Below are 20,432 nucleotides of genomic sequence, written 5' to 3' on the forward strand. Positions count from 1 at the left end.
GACCGGCTGAACGACGCTTTCATTGGATCGCTAAACTCTGTTTATTTCAGATCATCGTCGGTGGCGCTTCCGCAAAGGAGTAAGCACGTGGGCATGGTTGCCAGTTTGCTTAAAATAAACAAACACCGGGCAGAAAATGTAACAGCGAAGCTCTGATTCGGGGATTTAACTCTTGTTATCTGGTAACCGCTTTCACGGACGCCGAAGGGAAACGACTTTTGGCTTGAGGCTCAAACCGGAAGTGTTTGAAAGGTGGCGTGCTGGAAACCGTCGTGAGTTTTTTGAAATAACGTATACTGTATTTTATTAAGTATAAAAGTTGTTGATATAAGAAGAGTACGATGGGGAAATCGAGGAAAAAGAAAAAAGAGGAGGTTGGATCAGAAACAAGATCTAGAATTGATGAATCAGAGATTGAAGACGAAAATGATGAGATGGGTTGGACACAAGTGGAAGGAGGGAGAATAAAAAGTGTTGAAAAAGCAAATAATAAGAGGAAGAAAGATAATGAAGGGGATTCAATAGGTACAGATGAGGATAGCGAAAGGGAAGTGACAAGTGAAAGGAGAGAGGAAATAAAAATGATTGTAAGATTTAAAGAGGGACAAGGAGTAAAAGGGGTAAACCCAATTGAGTTAACAAATGAGTTGAGGAAACAGTTAGGAGAGATTAGAGGTGCAAGAATACTTCAGGATGGAGCATTGTTGGTGATTTGTGATAATGAGGAGCAGAGGGATAAGGTGATGAAAATGAAGGTTGTGTGTAAACAAGTGATTTCAAGTTGTAATCAAACAGGTGGAAAATCATGGTTATGTGGAGTAATTACAGGGGTAGCATTGGAGGTCACTATGATAGAGTTGAAGAGAAATATTAAAGGAGGAAATGTAATTGAAGCAAAACGACTGCAAAGGAATAGAGAAGGGAATAAGGAAGAAAGTCTTTCTGTAATGTTGCGTTTTGAAAGTGGTGGAGTGCTACCAAGTAAAGTGATGATTGGATATGTTTGCTTTCGGGTGAGAGAATATGTGCATGCTCCGATGAGATCCTATAACTGCCAGAGATATGGTCATATTGCAAGTGTATGCAGAGCCAAAAAGAGATGTGCACATTGTGGGGAAGAACATGAGTACGGAAAATGTGGAAGAGATGTGGAAGCAAAATGTTGTAATTGTGGAGGAGCCCATAATGTGGCATATGGAGGGTGTGAAGTGAGAAAGAGAGCAGTAGAAATTCAGAAGGAAAGAGATGGAAATGTCATATGCGGAAGCAGTTAAAAAGGTGGACTCAAGGAAAAAGAAAGAAAGTGAGGAGAAGGAGTTGTGGAAAGATCGAACCAGAAATGAAGAAAAGGAAAGCAAAAAATCGGATGACACAATGATAGTTAGTAAAAAAAGTTTTGTGTTATTCATGGCAGAGGTAATAAATTGTTCAGCGCAGACTGAAAGAAGAACAGAAAAGATACAGATAATAGTGAGAGCAGCAGATAGGTTCCTGGATATCAAAGGGCTAACATGGGAAATGGTTAGAGATGGTCTAACTTTAGAAATACAGCCTAGTCAAGAATCATGGGATGGACAACAATCTTGATGTTAGTAATTTTACAATGGAATGCTAGGAGTCTGGTGGCTAATGGATTGGAGTTTAAGGGTTATCTAAATAAGATGGAGGAAAAGCCAGATGTGATATGTGTACAAGAGTCTTGGCTGAAACCTAAATTAGATTTTGTAATTAAAGGGTATGTTTCTGTGAGAAGAGATCGGGAAGAGGGAAATGGTGGTGGGTGTGTTACTTTCATTAAGTCTGAAATGCAGTATAGAATGGTGGGGAAAGGAAGAGAAATGGAATATGTAGCGGTGGAGGTATGGAAGGATGATAAGAGTGTTGTAATAATACATTTTTATAATCCATGTAGACAAATGACATTGGAAGATATGTTAAAGATAGAAGGGCAAAGTAGAGAGAGGGTGATATGGTGTGGGGATTTCAATGCCCATAGTAGTATGTGGGGAGGAAGTGTAACTGACAGAAATGGGAAGGTGGTTGAAGAATTGATGGATGAGATGAATCTGATCTGTATGAATGATAGGGGAGGTACACGAGTAGACATGAGAACAGGTCAAGAAGCGGTGTTGGATTTAACCCTTGTAAAAAGTAGGTTAGGGGGTAAAATTAACTGGAAGGTATTAAGGAAATGTACTATAGGTAGTGACCACTTTCCTGTTTTGATTGAAATGAGTGTCAATATGAATAATTGTGTAAAAAGAAGTGAGAGAAGAGAAGGGAGATGGAATTATGAAAAAGCTAACTGGACTGAATATGTGAAAATGGTGGAGGAGGGTATAGACATAAATGAAGTAAGAAGTGTAGATGACATAGAAGCTATAAATGAGAAAATTATAGGAGTTATGAAAAATGCAGCAGTATGTAATATTCCTAAGAGTAAAGGAAGAAGAAAGACAAAAATGGTACCATGGTGGAATAAGGAGTGTGATGAAGCTATTAGAAGGAAAAGGAGAGCATACAAGAAGGTAAGAAGATTGCATAATTATACAGATTTAATTGAATATAAGAGAGAACAAGCAAAAGTAAGAGAGGTGGTAAGAAGGGCAAAAAGACAACATTGGAGAGATTTCTGTGATAGAATAGGGAGAAGTACATCAATAGGAGAAGTATGGAGTATGATCAGAAGGATGAATGGAATAAGGAAGGATATGGAATATCCTGTTTTAAATGAAGGGGAAGTTATAGCAATAGAAAACTGTGATAAAGCAGAACTGTTTTGTAATACATTTATAAAAGTAAACAGTACGGAAAATCTGACTGAAGAGTTTAAGAGGGAAAGGGAGGAAGTACTACGAGAGCATCCTCATCTATTGGGAAAGAGACAGGATGGAGATAATATAATGGATGTCCCGTTTGGAATGACGGAACTAAAACGAGCGCTGAGGAGAATGAGAGAAACTACTCCGGGGCAAGATGAAATCAGCTATTATATGATCAAGCAGTTAAGTGAGGAATCATTGAGAGTAATGTTGGAGTTCTATAATAAAGTGTGGGAAATGGGGGTGCTACCGCATAGTTGGAAAGAAGCATTGATATTGCCAATAAAGAAACCAGGGAAGGATCCAAATAAGCCGGCTAGCTATAGGCCAATAGCCCTTACATCTCATGTAGGGAAAGTGATGGAGAGAATGATAACGGATAGATTAGTATATTTTTTGGAAAAAGAAGGAAAATTAACACCTTTTCAAAGTGGATTTAGGGTAGGAAGAGGAACTATGGATCCGGTTATGTGTTTGGAAGCGGAAATAAAGAAAGCTCTGTCAAATAAAGAATCAGTAGTTGCTGTGTTTCTTGATATTGAAAAAGCCTATGATATGTTATGGAGGGAGGGTCTGATGATTAAGTTGGAAGAGATGGGGGTAGGGGGAAGAATGTTTAATTGGATTAATGACTTTCTTAAGCAAAGAGTAATAAGGGTGAGAGTAGGAGATGCTATATCATCTCAAGGAATAATAGAAAATGGTACTCCTCAGGGAAGTGTAATAAGTCCAGTACTTTTTTTAGTAATGATAAATGATATATTTAGTAAGGTGGATAGGAGTGTTGGTAGATCACTGTTTGCAGATGATGGAGCTGTGTGGTTTAGAGGGAGAAACAATAAATTCATTATGGGGAAAATGCAGAAGGCGGTGGATGAGGTAGTTAAATGGTCATATAAGTGGGGATTTAAGTTATCAGTGGAGAAGTCACAAGTTATTATATTTTCCAACAAGAAAGTAGATAATGAATGGAAGTTAAGGATATATAACAGGGAAATGGCTCGAGTAACATCAGTTAGATTCTTGGGAATGTGGCTAGATACTAGACTTACATGGAATGAACATATTGATAAGATAGTGAATAGGTGTAAAAGAGTGTTAAATATAATGAAATGTATGGCAGGACAAGAGTGGGGAGCAGATAGAGGGGCGCTTCAAACAGTATATATAGCAATGATAAGATCTGTACTAGATTATGGAAGTATAGCATATGGGTTGGCGGCAAAATCACAGTTAGAGAAATTGGATAGAATTCAAGCACAGGCGATGAGAATTTGCTGTGGAGCATATCCAACAACACCTATAGTAGCTTTGCAAGTAGAGATAAATGAAATGCCGCTTAATATTAGAAGAAAACAGTTAATGGCTGTGTATTGGACAAATCTAAATAGTCAGAATGAGGTACATCCAACAAGGAAAATATTAGGAAAAAGTTGGGAACAAGGAATGAAGAAACATAAGAGTTTTGGGTGGGTGGTAGAAGAAGATATTAAGGAGATGGGAATAAACAATTATAGATGTGTACCAAGAGTAATATATCCGAATACTCCTATATGGATTATTCCTCAGCCAGTAGTAGATTTAACATTACTGGAGATAAGACAGAGTGAAGGAAATAATGGGATGGAAGTAATGAGAGCAAATGAGTATTTAAGAATAACATATGGAGATAGTATACAGATTTACACAGATGCTTCCAAAAAAGGAAGGAGAGTAGGAGTGGCAGTCAATGTGCCAAAGTTAATGGTGAAGAAAAAAGCTAGAATTAGTGACCAGTTGTCAATATATACAGGTGAGTTGATGGCTATTTTGCTAGGAGTACAAATAATTAAGGAAAGGAAAATAAAAAATGCAGTCATATGTTCAGATTCTTATTCAGCAATAGTTAGTATCTATAATCAAAAATCTGAATCAAGGCCAGATTTAATCATGGAAATTCTTCAAAATCTCTTTGAGTTGAAACAAATTAAAATAGAAGTACAGTTTATGTGGGTCCCAGCTCATGTGGGAATTAAAGGCAATGAGGAAGCAGATAAATTAGCTAAACAAGTAGTAGATGAAGATAGGGTAGAAATTGAGTTATCACATAGTTTAAAAGAAATCAAATCAGTAATAAAGGAGGAAATGATTAAAAAGTGGCAACAATATTGGGATAATGAGAGTAAAGGTAGACATTTATATGCAATACAAAAGAAAGTGGGAAAAGGTAGGAAAAGAGGGAGAAATAGAAGGGAGGAAAGTATAATTACAAGACTAAGGGTGGGACATACCGGTTTGAATAAAACATTACATTTAATATCTAAGCATCCAACGGGTTTGTGTGAGAAATGTGGACAAAGTGAAACTGTGGAACATGTGTTTATTAATTGTAATGGTTATGATGAAGAAAGAGAAGTGCTAAGAGAAGAATTATGGAAGAATGAAGGGAAAGAGTTAACATTAAAGAATATATTAGACTTGGATATAGGAAATAGTATGGTTAATGTGTTGTTTCAGTTTTTGAATAATACTGGTTTAATGAATAGATTGTAGGATTAATATGTATATAGGATTATAGAGAGAGGTAGAAGATGCGGATGAAGTATAGTGTGAGACAGTGTAAGTAAATCTGGAGGTAAATAAGGTTGCGGATGGGAAGTGGGAGTTAAAGGGAAGTGGGGTGGAAGCTGGAGGAGCTGAACACGCAGCGCCAGTGGGTTTTATTTACTTTTATTTTTATTTTTTTATTTTTTTTTGGGGGGGGGGGGGGGTTTGCTTAGAAATGTTAAGAGATAGGAATGTGTCTGATCTAAGCTACCGGATGATGGCAATAATGCACTGTTAAGTGCGGTTGCCAATAAAACGAAAGAAGAAGAAGAAAGAAGAACCGCTTTCACGAAAGCTGTAGTAGTAGAGGCGCGTGCAGTCCGCAGTTACATATTGATTTTTTTTGGACGTTCGGCGCATTCTTTTGGGAAAGTATGCTTGAATTTTAAATATTCGATATTACCGATATTTTTTAATTTTACATCGTCGTCAAAATTATTCCGATATTATCGCTTATATATTCGATATATCACCTAGTCCTAGCGTTGATGTGATTGAGGTTTGTGAACAGGTAATGATAAAGATCGACTGTGTTGTGAATCGCAGCATTGTTCTCTGGTAATGCCATCCACTGGTGTAAAAGCTATTGTCTTGTAAATGGCACTCGAGCATAATGAGCTGTTATCCAATTCTCTATAAAGAGTAAATGTTTTTTTAATGATGTGTTAACTGGAAATGGTGTTGATTAAAATGAGAACCACATGCTGTTGATGTGGTGGGTGCAGTAGGTTTCATAAAAGGACGGCTCAGAAGACTGACAAGGTAAACAGCCCTGACGTCATGGGATTTCCCATGAGGTAAATGCATTGCTCTTAATCGTTTATTTTTTCCCTTCTTTTAGATCAGCGTTATTTTATCCATATGCTATACAGTGGGGGGAGGGGGTTGTTACTCCAGTTTTTTTTTTGTTGTTGTTACTTAAATTTGTATTTGTAACTTTTTAAACTTAATTTCAGTTTAAGTTTTAGTAATTTATTGGTTTTGTCTTTTTTAATTCTTTTTTTTAATCTGTTTAATAAAGTTTTAGCCATTTTCCTACTTATTCACTTGATTAAGCTTATTAATTTAACCAATTTCACTTTCTAAGTTTTATTTAAATTTAGTCTTATCTCATATATATATATATATATATATATATAATGATAATGATAGCCATTTTCCTACTTATTCACTTGATTAAGCTTATTAATTTAACCAATTTCACTTTCTAAGTTTTATTTAAATTTAGTCTTATCTCATATATATATATATATATATATATATATATATATATATACATACACACACACACACATACACCCATACACACACATATTTTATATATCTTTTTTTCCATCTTTATTTCAAATACAAAAAAATTAAATATTAATAATAATAGTTGTAGATTTAGTTACCCATATTGAAACTGCTTGGGAGACATAAAAACAGACATAAATGAGACAGTTGTGACATACTGTACAGTAAGTGTACAGATCCATTCAATGAATGTGGTTAGCTTGCGTACTTTTATTTTGGAATTATTTAATTCAAAATATTTGAGTTCATATTGAAATATTGCAGACACTACGGATCTTGGAAATCGGAGTATGATTTGAGATATTTTGTAGATCTCTTATGAAACTCCAGAAGAGAAAATATTTCTGGGATCCTTTTTTCAGGAGAAAAATTAGAGAGTCTGGCAACCTCAGCAAGTCTCTATTTGTTCTCCATGTAATCGCATGTTGTAAACAAAACAATTGAGCACTAAAGGTTCTTTCCTAAGGGCAGTCTGCTGATAGATCGGTCCACAAACAATTTGGTGTAAATTAGCCGTTTTGATTGAATCTGGATGTGGTGGTGTATTTGTCCTATCAGTGGACCAGTCATTGTTGTTGATTAGGTTGGCAGAAAAGCATGATGGGACGGGGTCTATTGCGGCCTCCCTCAGGCTGTCGGTTCTGCTATAGCTGACTGGAGCATGTGTGATCCCGTAGGGTCAAAAGGGCAAGATTTAAATGAAAACTTTAAATAACTGCCAGGCTCTGTCATTTAAAAAGTATTACTGGCCATGTGCGAGCGGGGCCCGAGCCACAGTAATGACTACATCTCCTCCATGTGCCTCTGCCTCAGAGGAGACAGCAGTGGCCTTTAATAGAGCTTCTGTAATTACACTGCGTCAGGAGAGCAATACTGTGCTAACAATCACATCCTCCAGAGAAACATTGAAATCACCCTGTGATAGTGTGTTTATTACCAGATTTCTGCACTCTTTGAAATGGCTGTATAATATTACATCTCAATCAATTACAGCTGTTTGTTTCTGACTCAGATTCCTAGTTTGTGTATCAACTCTGTAATTTCTCAGTTCCTCACTGTTACCTTTTTTTTTTTTTTTTAAAGATTGGCTAATTTTGTGAACTAGCCTACATGATATTAAAGTTTGCCTTCTTTTAAACTTTCTTTGTATTGATTATCAGCATCTGTTTTTGTAGGCTGAAGCAGGACTCAAAACCTTATATTGTGGATAACAGAATGGGCAGCACAGGCAAACAAATAGCCATCGCATGTCAGTGGGACTGAAAAAGCATGGAATACAACCCTACAAATGTGTTTTGCATTAGACGTAAATAAATTAAAACAGTGGCCAGTAACAAACCTACTCTTTCGGAGTCCATCATTTGTGCTGTGCTGTGGGGTATGTGAATAATGGCAGTAAAAAAAAAAGAACCACAATTCTTAGCGAATAATAAGAATAATGAAAAATGGCGGGAAAATTCGAGAGCTTTCTGACCCTTTAAAGACAGCAATGTAACTGACATGTTCAAGGCCCAGAAAGGTAGTAAGGACATTGTTAAAATAGTCCATCTGACATCAGTGGTTCAACCTTCATTTTACGAAGCTGCAAGAATACTTTTTGTATTCTTGTAATTTAGATTTTTGTATTCAGCGTGATATACCATGCCAGCTAGTTGTTAGAAATACTGTTGCAATTAAACATTTGCCTGAAATGTTTAAAGTTGAGTAAAGTCAGGCGAGCTTAATTTGTATAATGTGTTTCACGGTGCATATTGTTTTAAAGCAGCTTAGAAGATCATGCCTTAATGCCCACATTGATCCAGCCAAAGAGGATTGTCGGAAGAAAAAGCCTTGTTGAAAAGCTTTGAGAGGAACCAGAATCAGCCAACCCTTCTCTGGTAAGGCACACATTACGATAATTGTACATGTGCTAATATACATTATATACATATAGCTTTTTATTATTGTATTACTTTATTATTAGCCATATTATCAAGTGACAGATTATTTTGTGCTAAAAAAATCATTGGACACATGTCTTGGACGTAGAAAACTGGAAAGGAACTGTTCGTCTCTTCTAAAAGCTGATAAGCCTTTTTTTGTTTGCATAACTTTGCACAATTATATGGTTAGTTGCATTTTATTATTTGCCTTGTTTTTCGCTGCTGTCCACAACCCTGTCAGAACAGATTTGGGACACATTTTTGGGTCACAACCCGCCAGTTTGGAACAAATAGAGTAGTTGGAATAGAGCACAGCGGGAGCCATAAGTGCCGCTCTGAGACACAACGGCAGTGGATTAAAGAACGCCGGAGCCAAAGTCTCTCGCATGTTTCGCAGCGCTGTGGTCGTCCCGCAGAGCTATCCAGACCAACTTCACATTAGCATGAGTTACTGGTGCGTTCAGTTTTCTGACACAATGGCGGTGGTTATGCCTCAGGCCTGGAGTTTGTTGAGATGCACGATCGCTTCAGCTGTCGTCGGTATGGGTTTAACTCAACTATTTATGATGTGGGAAGTACATTATGTCAAATCTTTGATAGATTTGGGTTTGGTCAGTTCTTTATTTGTGCTGTCTGTTGGTTGACAGCAAGATGGTCCGAAATTAGTCATGGCTTGGGGCAGAAATGACACTGAAAGTGACAGAAATGCCCCAGATATTATAGTAGTGTAATATTACATGGTGACAGGCATTTATAAAAAAAGTATTATAGCAGAGTTTTAGTGTTATTACATCTTGTGCATCACAACCATTATCAACCGTAATTGTTCCAATTTGGAATTAATTGATTTAATTGAACCATATAGGTATGGTGTGGTTTTATGTTGTTAGAATGCTAAAACTTCCTTCTAAAGATAAAAATGCAGGTAAAAATCAGTTCCAGGTGGCAAATTAGTGGTTAAAAAGAGGTTCTGACAGTGCAACTGGAGTGTTTGTGTGAGGCATCAGATCAGGTGCCCTCAGCCTTAATATTTGTACTCGCACACATATTCAATTATGTTCTCCTTCTGTTGCGTGAAGTTCTGTTTGTTGTTGAAATTGAAAGTGGCATGCTTCACCGGCTATCAAGACAGAGGGCTGTCTCTCCCTCTCTTATACAGACACTCAATTCCCAGTGAAGGAAGCTATTTCTCTAAAGCCGCTGCACTTTTATATCTTCCCTGATAAGGAGAAAAACAAAAGGGCCTTTTATTCTGACATTGAAGCTTGAAACAGCAAAGACACTAGAGCATCACAGTGTAAGTGTATTTCTGCTGCCTCATTCTCAATGAAACTGAGGAAAAGGAACAGAAAGTACACTTATATCCACTTTATCTTCACTAATCACCGTATTTCTGTATAATTTACGAGTATGTTTACCCTAAAATATGATACAATCCAAAGCTTAATTCAAAATGTGTAAACGCCTTTATGAACATAATACATTTTATAGTGTGTGTGCTGTGTATATAAAATATTATAAATCCTGTTTCCATGATTTTGTTTTTAGATTTTTGAAAGCGTAATTATATTCCAACATATTTAAAACAATTGTGCTTGAGGTGGCAATTTACTGCCACTTAAACACATTATTTGTCTGATTCATGTTTAAATCTTGCAGATTGCCCTGTATAAATGATCATATGAAACTGGCAAAGGCGCCTATTTCGTAGCCCGGTTTAATACATCACACAGTTTCTGTTAATTTCTTCTGCCTAGCATCACACTGTAAGTGAAAGTATAAATACAGAGTATGTCAGATAAATGCTTTGCTGCGCTACCACATTTGTAAATGCGTTCCAGAGTGCGGTTCTGGGAAAGGTCCACATCACACTGGTATGCTCGAAATTATCCTGGTAATTGGTGTGTGAAAATGAGAGGGGAGAAAACGAGCGAGGGCAGGTCACATTCTGATTTCCAGAAATGCTGATTCGAAGCCCAGAGTGAAAACATTGACTTAGCAGTTTTCATAATGTCAGTTTACGCAGCACACACACATACACACCACATGGGGCCGAGGTAACAAATTTTAAGTGCATAAGCTCGACTGTAAATCACATGCAGAGAGAAAGAAGCACAATGCCGGAGCGCTGGCATCCGCCATCATTTTAGAAAGCTGCTTTGTGGCTTTCTTGGATAACTAACAACTAAGTGTTCAGTAAAAAATACTGCCCTGGTATTCAGACCCAAACAATTAGTGTTGAACTGAGGCAGCTGTAGTGGTCTGGATGAATCCCAAACAGGTCTGCAGGAGACTCTTGGAAAGGTTAAAGGCTGTGTAAACATGTTTGTGTGAACATGTGACACCTGTAAACAGGCCACGAGTGCAAAGTCATGTTGTTGTTGTTTTTTTATATATAGTGCAAATACTTCATGCATTATTTCAATAGTTTACATGCTCCAGATTTAAGAGATATGTGAATGCAGTTGCTCTCTTAATATGCAGTTCCAGCCGCTATTTGTGATAAGTTGCCCTCCGAATCCTCTGCTAGCTAAATAGAGCAGCATTATTATTCATAAACCCCCAAAATGAGCTATACAGTTTGTATATATGGTTTCTATTAAAATGTCCAGGATGCTTGTGGTGCACAAGTAAGAAGCTGAAAACCACTTAGCTATGCAAAACAAATCCAACATTTTTACCCAGACAGAGTTACTGGCAGCTGAGGGACCATCAGTGGCATATTAGTAATTACCCTTCGACAGAACGGACGACTTCGGGTGACCACACATCAGAATTCAGAATTCGCTCAGCTGTTGGACGATTGTAGGAGAGAACCACAACTTTCACACCTCCTGAACTCAAGAGATTATTCTGTCCATTTCAGTGTATGCGGAAAAATGTTATAGTGCATTACAGTGGCCCCATAAAGTACTTAAGCCACTCTTAAATTTATATTGATAATATTAAGAAATATTTCTTGAGCAGCAAATTGGCATATTAGAATGATTTTGAAGGATTGTGTGACTCTGAAGAGTAACCCTGGAGAAATAAATCACATTTTAAAATATATTAACACAGGTTATTTTAAATTGCGGTTATATTTCACAATATTACTGTTTTACTGCATTTGACATCCACTTTCTAGCAGAGTAAGCTCCAAACTTGGACAAACTTACCTGCTTTTAACTTGCCAGTAGTCCTGAAGGTCTTGAATCTGAAGAAGTTGCCCTAAACCACAGGTATAATTTGTCAAATTAATTCTAGCTAACATCATAATCACTTTATAGTCTTCTGAAGCCAAGCAATAGCTTAGCCATATTTAACTGATTGACTTCTCTAAAAACTGTGACCACAAATGATATTGGTTCTTGTGTGTCTCTATGCACTAATGGAGCCATATTTTATTTGAACTCTACAGCAGAGAAGCTTTTCCCTGAAAATGTTAGTCTGTTCTTCACAAAGCTATCAAAAGGCTTCATAAGGTTTGGGATAAAGTCCTTGCATCATATATCATCATGCTGTATATATATATATATATATATATATATATATATATATTAGTCATTTTTTAGAGCTTAACAATCCCTGTCCCTTCTGTGTGTGACATAAGGCTGAGTACATCATCGTGTTAACTGACCTATAAAGTCTGCATAAACCGGAAGTTGCTGCCAACTTCAGTATTGTGAAATATCACTCTATTCTGGACATGTACAGCGCGATCAGTTGTGTCTGATGCTCAAGGGAAGAGCAAATAACAGAACCAATCTGTCTGGCAAGTGTTTCCATATGGACACTAAGAGGGGCGCATTCCTGTGGAAATGAAGGCAGTTCCTTTCATCACTAAGACATGATGATCGATTCATGATAAGGATGCCAGGAGCACTACAAAGTGAGGGAAGAGAGAAAGAGGGCGAGAGATAAAGAAACAGAGGAAAGGAGGGATGAGGAAAGATTAAAAAAGGGGCTTGAAGTCTGTAGACAGAGGGACAGTAAGAGAGAATAAGTGGAGGATTGAGGAGATACTTGAGGGAAGGATGCAGTGAGCGAGAGAACAGGAAGAGAGAAATTGGCAGTGTAAAGAGAGGGCACACAGATGTGAATTAAAACATTATGCAGCAAGTTTCCCTCTAATCAGGAGATGCCATCAGGCCCTGAGGTCACTTCCTTTGAGGCCAGCTTCTCTCTGTCCAGTGATCATCACTTTATCAGGAAGGAATGCAAATTGCAGTAAAGATCTACAATGGCACTGCTGTGGTATGGTAATCACGGACAGCAGCGTGTCATGAGCGTTCCTCGGGATCAAGAGAGCTTTTCACCACAACTTCAAACACCACGGCCTCGCTGCATGGTGGAAATGAGTAAATTCATGGCTGAATTTTATTCCTAGATGGACTGTTTGTTTTTTAGAATGAAAAACAAATGGGTAATTCTTTTAAAATGTGTATTTCATCCCATAAGCACATTTTGAGTATATACATTTGTATGGTGGATATTCGTACGGAAGATTTTTTTTTTATGTGTTTGCCGTTTTCTATTTGAATATATTTTAAACTTTAATTTATTCCTTGAATTTTTAGCAGTCATTATACCCACAGTCTTTAGTGTAACATTTTTTTTTTTTTACGTTAACCATTTATTTTATTAAACATCAAAATATTAAATTTAAATGTGCGTGTTCAAGCCATTGTGCCTTCACTAGTTCATTTGAAATGGACCTGCAGTGTGACAAGTAATCCAAGTAATCTCTTTATGTTAGGTCATAAAAAACTGCGCATGCTAACAATTATACAAAATGGTGTAGTAAAAATAAATGTAGTTTTAATGACTTAAAGCATGTCAGCTTGCAGGATTATGCTACCAGAAATAGCTTGAAATTTTATTCACATAATGCAAAATTATATATATAAAAAAGCCCTGATTTGAAATCACTGCTGGAATTTGTAAACATTAAACATTTTATGTATTATTTTTTTTTTCTTCAGTGCTGTTCCAGAAGTTCTGTTCTTGACTGAATTCCAGTGAGAAAGGTACATTACATGTCAACAGAATTTTGTTTAATGTCAAACGTGATGAGAAATAAGTAGGCTAATGTTAATAGTTAGATTTTTTTTTTTTAATATATATTTCATGATCATATTCTCATTGCTGTAACTCTCATTGCAATGAAGAACCTTTATTTAGAGATTTAGTCCATATGACATTATGCAAGAAAAAAAAAAGAAAAGATAATTTGGGATCAATACATGACCTAAAATGGGGCAAAACGGCTCTAGCCTGCTCTGATTTGTGTGTCGTTGCTCTGTAAATGTATTGGCCACACTTAACGTGTCACCAGAGATATATAATTCAACCACCCAGGGTGACAGAACACACACAGGCAACAAAACCTCAACACGGAGGGACACACACAGACCTCCGCCTCATTTACCCATCATCACATCCAGTTAGAAGACAACACAGCCAGACAACAGCTGATGCATTTCTGCATTATTTACTGGGTCCCATATTGAGGTTGCTTCTGGGAATAAACATCCAACTGTACTTTCTGGGAAGTCTTATTTCTTTTTTTTTTTCTTGGTTAAATACTTCAGTGTTTCTCTTCAGGATAGGAAGTTCTTCTTTTTGTTGGGCTCTCTATCTGATCCATATTTAATGACTTCTAGCTAAGATTGAAGTGAAATGCCCTCTTGCTGTTGAACTTGTCTCTAGACTGACATGAACTCGTGGCACCTCTAATAGTCTCTGATCACACCTGACAAGGGCTGTTAGCCAGGTATCTCGAAAGCAGGTGTGAATGAGCAAATGTTTTTACAGCATGATGAGATGGCGATGGCCTCTCAGCAGATAAACGCCTTTGATTTAACCTCTCGCTTCACCCTGTGGATGAGTGGAAGAAATCAAATCGGCTCCTCACAGAGATCAAAGCCGGCCTGTGCCTGTCGTTCTCTGTGCTGCTCAGACGCGTCAAACAAAAGGCGGCTAATTTTGTGGACCGAGCGGGGTGTTTTGATGTCATGAGCAGATTAAATGTGATGACTGATGAGAGAGTGAAATGTTCCTAATTAAACTTCATCAGTCGAAACAGTGATTACTTAACAAATGACGGGTGATGAAGTGATGAAGGTGTGCAATCAGTTGAACAGATTGTTGAAAACACAAGTGGTGTTTTGTACAATTATGTAGTTGCAAAGCCATTTCTGTGTGGTTTCTTTCAATGCGGTCACCCTTAAGCCATCCAAGTTTGTTTCTTATTCAGAGCTAATTTGGATAAATTTACCATTACATCACTGACCAATGCATTGAATAGATATCCTTAATAATGGGAGTCCAAACAGCTGATAAAAACATCACAGCAATCCAGTCCATCAGTTAATCTCTTGTGAAGTGAAAAGCTGCCTGTTGGTAGGAAACAAATCCATCATTGAGATGTTATCAATTTAAACTATTACTTCTGGACAAAAGTACCATGGAGTTCATAATCCATAATCCATGGAGTCCATAATCCATAATAACGCTTCCTTCAGTAAGAAGGTCCATCTCCTGTTGTCTTCTTACATCAAAATACACCAACATATTTATGTTTTTGCTTGTCAACAAACTGTGCATATTTCTCTCCTGATTCAGATGAGTCTTTTTTACTGGATCAAGCAATACTTTGGATTGAGGACTTGTGTTTTAGACAGAAGCAACAGTTTATTAAAAAAAAAAAGAGTTCATGGACTCGAGTCGTATGGATTATTGTGATGTTTTTATTAACTGTTTAAACTCTCATGGCACCCATTCACTACAGAGGATTGTATTGTTGATGTCATGCTTAATTTCTCCATATCTGCTCCAATGAAGAAACAAAACCACCTACACCTTGAATTACCAGGAGTACACTTTCAGCAAATTTTCATTTTTGGATGCTTTAATGCCTGTTTTATGGCATACCTAACATATATGTAACCATTTAAAAATGCCTTTGCAAACTCACTGATAAATAAACCCTTTATAATATAAACAGAGAATAGTTTCTTTTAAATTATGAATGCACTTTGCTCCTGTTAAAAAATAAAAACACAATAATATGTAATATACTGTATATATAATATGATGACACATGGAATTTGAGTACAGATGATTTCCATAATCATCCATCTTACGAACCCCACTAAATGCCTGGATGAAGTTTGGAATCGCATGTGAATTTTTCACATATTTTTGTAACTGTAGAAATGATGCATATTTAAAGATGCACATAAAACGACAGCATCATATATGCTTGCAGATTTATGTTAAGTTTTATGTAAAATCGGAGTAGACAGAGCTGCAGAGCAGTGGGAAAGCAGTGTTATTTAAATCATTTCCAATGCTCTGTTCCAAAACACTGTCAGCCATAGATGCATCAAATGTATCATTTGCAGCTGAAGTAATCTCATAATTCATTCTAACTAGAGCAATAAAACCATCCGAGATGTCAGACATTCAAAAGAAAGGCTGGTTCTATTTCCTGGTTGAGTTACAATGTTCCAAAACCAGCTTCTTAGCTGCTTTGTTGCTTCTCCAAGAAGAACTTCCTACTTACAACCAGTGTTATTTATATACTATTAGAATTTCTATTAATATTTTGCATTAGCTTTTTTATTTTCATTTTAGTTTTAGTTGTCTTTTGTGGGGTTTTTTCTTCATATTTCTGTAAAGCTTTTTCAGTTTTAGTAATTGTAACTTATTTCACTTAGTTCTAACATTTCAGTGTTATATCATTTATATATATATATATATATATATATATATATATATATATATATATATATATATATATATATATATATATATATAATTTTTTTTTTTTTAAAGCTTTATACCAATAAACACACATATTCCAATACACGTCTTAAGGTGGATTTTCCAGCAAGGAATAATAGCCCAAATTGAGTAATTATAACAAGATATAAGACAATTTCATATCTTTCTTGATAAGGACACATTTAAAAAATGCTGCTGCTGCCTCTTTCTTCCTCAGAGAGAGAAAAAAAAACATGTTCATTATCTTTAAAAATGCCATATGCATGTAAATTGTGGTTAGGAAAAAAATCCTTCTTTGATTAATCTGTCATCACGAACAGAACGATTCTACTCAAGATTATTTTAAAATACAAAGTCCACGTCATGAAACTTCAACGCAACTAAAAACAGAATTATCTCAGTGAGGACGGAGTTTCCTGTCTTTTCTTCTCTTCATTACTTCTGCTGAGGATCATGCCTCAGACAGCATCCACGGTAGGCCTGTGTAGACCGAACATAGCAGGGCAGCTCACAAGGTTTTGGAACAGAGCTCCTGTGTGAACTAAAGCTGAATTTTGTGGGTTTTTAAAACTAGGATGGGCTCTTAAAACACTAAATGTTACCCTGCTCTCGGGCCAAGCCAAAACAAATGTAAAAGCGTGCTAATTCACAACAGGCCTGGCATCAGCGGACCCCAGGAGATCTTAATTTGTTCTGTTTAGTCTGGCAGCCACTCCAGACGCAGAATATTGTTTTATTATTTTGGTAAACAATGGGCAGATTGTTTCAGGGAATAAAGAGGCCAACACAACCGTAGGCCATGCACCAGACTCACCTAAGGACAGCAGGTGGGACAGCGGGTATGTTAGAGCCCTGAGTATGTATCCTGGATGAATACACAAAGTATTTGAAAACACTGAAGTATTGGAATTTTATTGCTTTATATAATAAAATATCCAACTTTTAACCAACTGATCCCAAGATGACAAAAAAGCATGTAAGTTTTATTAAAAATATGCTATATTAAATGTATTTCGAAACTTACACCAAATATAACTTTTATTTGACTATCCTATACCATTAGGATACAAAATGTCATGGATTACGTAAAGGTAACAAGTGTGAATGTAGAGGCTCAGGGGTTTAAATAGTTGCCTCTTGGTTTAATATTAATTATGTAATGCATTGGTATTATTCACACACTTTTAACTCTGGTTAAAGAGTCTTTTTGTTGCCATGTAAATCTCAAAATCTGCTTGTGGAAAATAGTTAGTTATATTTACACTTACACATAAAAAGAGAGTGTTATTTTGTTTTATGGTGCATGACAGGATAAATGAAGAAGCGTGTTTGTGTGTGTGGATGCATCAGACAGGGACACCGGCATGGATCAAACCAGCAGTCGGCTGTCGTCCCAGCGAGGGCTCCAGTGTCTGTCTGTCTCCCTCCTGGATGCCACATGAGGGTCTCAAATCACAGACGCCCCTCCAGACTGACATTCCACCACGACGACTACGCAGTCTGCAGGGTGAGTTTCAAGGATAATAATGACTCAGTGCACTCACACCATTAGGACTGAAAACATACAGTTAATAGTTTCACTGTTGCGTTGTTGTCCTTTACCTTGAAATATCATGTGTCTTCTGAAATATCAAGTATCAGACTGTACTAAGATCCACCAAGATTCTAAAGTCTGCAATCAAAATGTAAATATCTCAAACAGTCCTTATCAAATTCTTCCATGAACAAATAATCTGAGCTACTCTGTTCTGCACATTCATTCAATATTTTACTGTAAGTCAGCAGTAGATTCATTCTGTTTTTTTTTTATCCAAATGCATTTCAGGAGAAACATCTGAAAGAAAATTGATACTTAAAGGGCTAGCTCACCCGAAACTGAACATTCTGTCATCAAATACTGACCCTCATGTCGTTCCAAACCCAAAGACTTTGGTTAATCTTCGAAACACAAATTAAGATGTTTTTAATGAAACCTGAGAGGTTACTGTCTGTCACTTCACTGAAAGTCCAGGTAGCCAAAACTTGGATCCAAAAAGTTCATAAAGGCAAAGAAAACTGCATCCATATAAATCAAGCAATTAAATGCAAGTCTTGTGAAGAAATAAGATATGGTGAACAGATTTATTTTATCCTTTTTATGAGATAAACATACAGTAAACATTAGAACAAACCTCACTGATTTAAAAAGCCTAACAAACGTTTCAAAGATTAGCTAACGTCTTTAGTGTTTCTAACAATATGAAGATGAGTAATTGTAAACAGAATTTTAGATTCTGGGTGAACTAACTTAATCTGAAATAACCCAGCTATAGGCACTTTCCCTACGGACTGAAACTGCTCTGAGCTGTTTACTGTTCACATAGGACAAAAGTCTTTTTAATTGTTTGTTTTGATAGTTTAGCTCAGCTAGCTGCAGCATGAAATGAGTTTAATTAGTGATGCCTGTTCTCTCTTTGCGCAACCGCCTTCCTCTGACCGTCACAGAGACTGACAGACAAAGATGAATGAAGCATATTGTTTAAGAGCAGATCTGCTGAGTGTATGGAATGACACCCGTTCTAAGACTGTTTAGATAAGTGTGGTAAAAACACACTCGTGCCAGGTGAGAGTTGCTTTGAAGTCTCTAATGAACACAGTCATTCCCACCTAGAACAAGGCTCGACACTGTTTTTGTGCGGCAACCAATAACGTTGAATTGCAGTGCACCTGTGCCAAAGAAATCAACCGTGAATCAATTATTCAGGGGTATGTTAGATGTTGGTTGCAACGTTATCTCTGAAATCAACCATCACCTTTGTAATTTCGGTAGTGCTGCACGGAGACGACAAAAACAACCCACCCATGTTTCGCAGTCAGAGAGGTGATGCAATTCTGTTTTGCACTCCAACGCTTGTGAAAAACGTGTGCTGCATAGATGAATGAGATAATTGTCATCGTGCAGACGTTGAGTATGATGTTGTTAGCAATTAGATCTCTGCTTCGACTCAGTTTTCGAGGACTGGAGTTTAACTGGAGTATTTGGGAGCAGATCCCTCCCCCCTACGCCATCACCACAAATACACACACACACACACACACATACATGCCTGTGGCCAGCAGAGGTTTGTGGTCAGCCCAATAACGAGTGGTTCAGCGTAAACACGGTTTCTAGACTGCCCCAAACCCCACAACCCTCTGCTGCTGAAATATTACTCACAAAGCTGTCGTCGTGTGCGTGTGTGTGTGTGTGTTTCATACAAAGTACTAGACTTGCTAAATGACATATGAAAATATTTAAAGTATACAGCACTGAGCAAAAACAGATTTCTTCAAATGCCAGTTTTGTTGGTGAGCTAAAAAAAAAATCTGTCTTGACTCAGCTGTTGTGAGTTGGATTTATTTGTTTGTTGTTGAACCTAAAGAGCTGTGTGAGGTCATTGGAGAACTGTAATTTTATACAAAACGCTTACTGTACTTGCATGACATGTAGTATTGCTTTATTTTATTTAAAATAAATTAATAAAAAATAATAAGGTAGTATTTAAATGTATTATGAATGTTTATATAATTAATGAATATACAAACTAAAGTGTGTGTGTATATATATATATATATATATATATATATATATATATATATATATATATAACATTTAAAAACTAATTGCTGTATATACAGCTCTGGAAATCAGCATCACTACATCTATGATAGCCATTTTATTCCAGTGTCAACACAGACATACACACTCCGTTTCCTCTTAATGAAGTACTGATTAGGTGTTTGCCTCAACCAAATCTTATTTAATGAGGAAAAGTATTTAAAAAAAAAACCCTGCCATGGTCATCGCTATTCTCTTGCAGAAAGACCAGCTGGATGACAAAAACAGTGCTAGTAGTACCTCAAAAGAAATTGGATTCAAATTACTTTTATTTCAAGTTACTGTCAGCCTTGCCAAAAGAGTTGAAAAAAACAGTTTTGATTGAAGGAAGGTAAGGTTCAATTCTGGCTTACTGGCAGGGGGACACAGTGAGTGTCATGTTGCTTCCATCCTTACAAT

This window comes from Carassius gibelio, chromosome B13, assembly GCF_023724105.1.
Source record: "Carassius gibelio isolate Cgi1373 ecotype wild population from Czech Republic chromosome B13, carGib1.2-hapl.c, whole genome shotgun sequence".
Classification (NCBI taxonomy): domain Eukaryota; kingdom Metazoa; phylum Chordata; class Actinopteri; order Cypriniformes; family Cyprinidae; genus Carassius; species Carassius gibelio.